Here is a 5154-nt window from a genome sequence, read left to right as displayed (position 1 = left end):
AGACTGCGAATACAGTTGAGAAGATTGAACTACCACCTGCATAACATGGGGAGCTTCGATGATCTAACTTGCGGGGCCTGCATGGACGACGATGTCAGGCATAGAATGTTTGGGTCTCAAATTTTGGATTCATAAAGCCTGGGATCAATCCTGGAACCAATCCCGGTGAAGAAACCATGGGCTTTCTGTTTGGCGTCTTGTCTCGGCAGAATTTTACAGCTCCATCTGCTTATAGAAGCGCCTCTTATCTGAAAATGCATCTCTTTGGATGGCAAGATTATCTCGTAGGACACAAAGGACCCCCAGATAAAGATATTAGGCACCCGGTACGGTACCTCTCTTTTGTTTTATTATCATTACACGGTTCCTTCGATACAAAAGTTATGTTATTAACTGTCCTTTTTTACATGGAAATACAGGTTCAATTATATTGGTTTAAATTGTATATGGCCAGTACCTACTTTTATAGAAGATCAATTTCAGTTTTATTTTTTCCTTGTTTTTACATTCTATATACCTATATTTATTTTAACTTTTATATTAAACTGTTGAATCAAATTCTTGTTACTGCAAAAATTCTTCTGTACTGTTTGGATCTTATATGAATTGTATATTATACTGACTGCTTCGTATTGTTTATTTTTATACCATGTATATATGAAATATATCATAGTATATTAAGTTTAGTCCCAAGTTTGTAACGCTTAAAAATAATGATGCTAGGAAAAAAATTTTGTCATAGGTGTTCATAAAATCACCTAATTAGTCCATTTTCGGATGTCTGTCCGTCCGTCTGTGGACACGATAACTCAAAAACGAAAAAGATATCGAGCTGAAATAAAGCTCGCTGAAAGCGTACTCAGGACGTAAAAAGTGAGGTCAAGTTAGTAAATGAGCATCATAGGTCAATTGGGTCTTGGTTCCGTAGGACCCATCTTGTAAACCGTTAGAGATAGAACAAAAGTTTAAATAAAAAAAATTTTTCTAATCAAAAATTAAACAACTTTTGTTTGAAACATTTTTTCGTAAACATCACTGTTTACCCGTGAGGGCGCCAATTAGGCGGAAATTTTATAATATGTGCTATACTTGATTATCAGTTATGTATGTGTCACATGTTTGTATGTGTAATGTGATAAAGAAATCAACACTGACTATGCATGGTATTTCAACAATTAACTCCGTCAATTGTTTGTTTTCACTTGTTATGTATAGGTTCAGTATTATAAAAATTCTTGTAATTTTTTTACTAGAAGTTTATATTTAAAGGCTATCTTCTGATATATGTGTTTATAGGTGGTTTAATGCAAGTTGATTGATGACGTTTGGTGTAAAATGTATTCCATTATTCGAAGAAATATTCGTTAATGGTTGACTATGGTTATAAGAAAAGACTCAAAGCTTACATGCATTATTCGTTAGTTAGTTTTTCAGAAATGTTCTTTGGTTGTAAAATTACTTGATTTGAAAACCCATTATTCTTTGAACTCTTTTTGTGTATATTTATTATAAAATCGAACATCTGCCTGTTTGTCTATCTTTGTGAATATACTTTCATCACTAAAAGTGTTTTATTACAAAAAAAATTGCTTAAAAATTCGATAAACTTTTACAAAATTCAAAGTCAATTTATATTTTTCTCTCAAAGAAGAGAGTTTGGTGAATATGGTGGAAGCGCAAATAAGTATATGATATAGTATAAGATTTGATACATGGTACAATTTCATTGCGCTTCCAACATTTGTTTATTAAAGGAATTCATTTTCTCCATTCTAAGTTATAGATTTCGATATGTCAGTTTTAAGAATAAAGAATTGCCCGTTAAATATTGACGCCATTTATGGCTACCGTCATAAATTTGCTGTCCATATAGTTTGAAAATCATATAAGATAAAAGACTGTGCTGAAGAAAAATAAATTTTAAAGTTCATTCATTTTCATGCTTAAAATTGTGTTAAATAATACATAAGTATTTCGTGCACTCCGTTGTTAATTCTAACAGCAGCAAAAATATCGAGTAATTTTTTTCTAAAGATTGCAAGTTATAGAAAAATAATTGCCGGAATTTCTAAGAAGTAAGAAAGACTAATTGGCAAATTTCCATTAGTCTTTTAAAATTTCAAACTGAACAAAATTATGAAAAATGTTGAAATAATTTTCAAATGTTTAAAAATTCATACCCTATTGTAGGTTTCATATTATATATATACAAATAAGTACACACGTAATCGCAGTTCAATTTGACCATTCATTTACCTCATTATTTATATTTCTACCGTTCGGAAAGTGTCAAAAATAAGTATGGGAACAATACATAAGCATACTTTTTACATAATGTACTTTTTAATTATGTACTTTACTTACTTCTTGTATATAATTAGACAAGAGATTTATTTCTTAATTCACTTATACTTTTTACTTTTTTTTATTTTCTTTTTACATTCAAGTTTTTTCCTTCATAAACAAAATGATATTTGTTTAAAAATTCAAGTGGCTCATTAAAAGACAATAAATAAATAAAAACTTTGTTACCAAGAATCACAAAGGTTTGATTTGTGAAATAATTTATGTAATATAGACTTGTTTTTTTAAATATGTCTATAAATAAATTAAAATAATTAAATTATCATTTTGAACAATTATGTTAATCTAATTAATAATATAAATTTTAATAATAATAATTAATAATTAATGTTATAATGTTAATAGGTTTAGTTTTAGATTATGAAATCAAATATATTATATTATAAATAACAATTCCAAAATTGATCTTAAAGGCCATCCTGCAGCCCGAAATTTAGCTATTGTGATAAATTTCATTTAGTGTTTACTTTGAAATATAACGACTTAAAATTTGCGCCATTACAAAATTGAAAGTTCTTGATATTCACATATGGGTTAGTTATTTAACATAAATTTAAAACGGATTTAAAAAACACCGAGCTTATATATATATAACCTTTTGCTTAAAATTCTTCTTTTACACGATCGCCCATAAATATTTAAAAATCCTGATACCATATCAATTTTGTTTCAATTTTTAATCTTTATCGATGGTTTAAATCAAATCAGGATCAACTGTTATTATTTTTCGAACGCGGACCTATTTTCCGGGCAAAAATGTAGTATATTGTAAAATTCATACGTTAAGTATCTATACAATCAAATATTTAACTAATGATGTAATTTAGTGATAGATCAGATACACAAAAGGACACGAAAATTCGTTTAATCCAAAATCCAGACATGACAGATCTTAACAGTTTACCCAACTTTGAAAAATCATCCATCATAAAATATTTCCAATTTTCTTTTGTAGCTTTTATATAATGCTATAAATAAAATGCCCATGGCTATTTTTAAGTAAATAAATTTTAATCACTTTTTTCAATGCAACTTTTTTTTCAGGCAAGCCTTTACCATTATTTTCGTGAATAAATTATCTTGCTCATACCATATGGGCAAGTAAGCCAATAAAAAAAGCAATAACGATTTGTTAACAATCGAAATTGGTATCAGAAGAAAGATAATTTAATTATGAAAATAATGGTATGAGCTTGTCTGCAAAAAACCGTTCATAGAAATCATTGAATAAAATTAATTTCATTAAAAGTAGCCAAAAACACGTGATAGGCGTGAAAATTATACGATGGGCGTGTTTATTAATCAATAAAATTTCATAAAAAATATGTCTCATCTGTTTATCAGATAGGTGAAGTTTTTTTTACCTTATACTGTCTGTTAGATCAGAAGATCCAATCCTGCAAATTTAAATTATAAATAGAAATAAAAATAAAAATAACTATAAGAACATGAATAACTATTTTCAACGAAATTCAATGTCAGAAAAAAACCAATATATGTCTGCCATTAGGGTAAGGATATTGTGAAGGCTATGGATACCGTGTATCTAAAGTACACATAGGGTTCGTGTGGTATTCAATTATTTTTTAATTAATTTGTATAAAACTTATGCTAAGTGGATTGATTACTGTTTTACTTACTTCTATTTTTATATTTTCTTCAACAGATATTAATTATGTCATTAGTATAAGAGAGTATTTCTCGACCTTCAAAGTACATTTTTATTTACATTCGGTTGCATAACTCGACATAATATATTCTATATTTAACATATTATAAAGTAAAAAACAGAATAGAAAGACGTCGATGTCGATAGACCTAAGAGTCGTTATAAATCATTAACGAACAAATAGCGTAATAATTAACCATTTGTAACTGAATATATACTTATATATTCTCCGCTTACAACCTGTATTACAAGATTAAATATGAGTGGAAATTGTGTTATACATCTTTAGTAAACAAGTCATTACTCATCAGCTACGGTGATCAAACGCATCGTGATAACCAAATCTTCGCCCTTGTCCACTGGTCCTACATAAAACATGCTTAACTTTCTTCCCTTAACACTAAATAGACTTTCGGCATCAAAACTAGCTTCCTTCGAAAAATGGTATTCTCTTTAGCCCTTATAACAGAATAAAAGAAAGGATCGAAAGTGAGCGAGATCTTTGACTTATAGGTTTGCCTTTGGCCTCGAAGCTTACTACTGATAATACAGATACATAATTTGTTAACACTTAGAGAAATCCCTAGCGAAAGACTTGGGTTTGGGTGAATTTAAGCCTTAGAAGGCATTGGCTAATGTAAAAATTATCTCTGACTCAACAAAACAAATAAATTGATAAAATTGACCCTCAATCGGTCAAGTCGTTTACAAATTGCATGAATTGATTATCGTTGTACGATAACTTACGTGTATGCAGAGCTTTAATCACAGTTGTCATATGTTGGAAATCATCGTTTAATGAAATAGTTTTAAGGTGAATATTGGCATAAAGAAGCGTTGTCTTTTAACAACAAAAAAGGTATGGTCCAAGAGCTGGCTGCAAAAAACCTGGCCTATCGAGTTACCGGATGAAGTATTTCTTAAATGATACTACTGACTGTAACTATTGAAAACATCATTTAGTGCCAGTGCAAATATGGTGCATAACCTTGCTATATTTTTTCTAAGGAACATTTTTTGGACATAAACTGTACCAATCGAGTAACCGCTTGAAACTGATTTTAAAATGTAGTTTCGAGTGAGTAGAAAATAATTATGAACAACTGCCTCGGTCAATCTGA

This window comes from Chrysoperla carnea, chromosome 4 (assembly GCF_905475395.1).
Source record: "Chrysoperla carnea chromosome 4, inChrCarn1.1, whole genome shotgun sequence".
Taxonomy (NCBI): Eukaryota; Metazoa; Arthropoda; class Insecta; order Neuroptera; family Chrysopidae; genus Chrysoperla; species Chrysoperla carnea.
The sequence above is the reverse complement of the archived record's forward strand: the minus strand, read 5'-3'. Positions refer to the sequence as shown.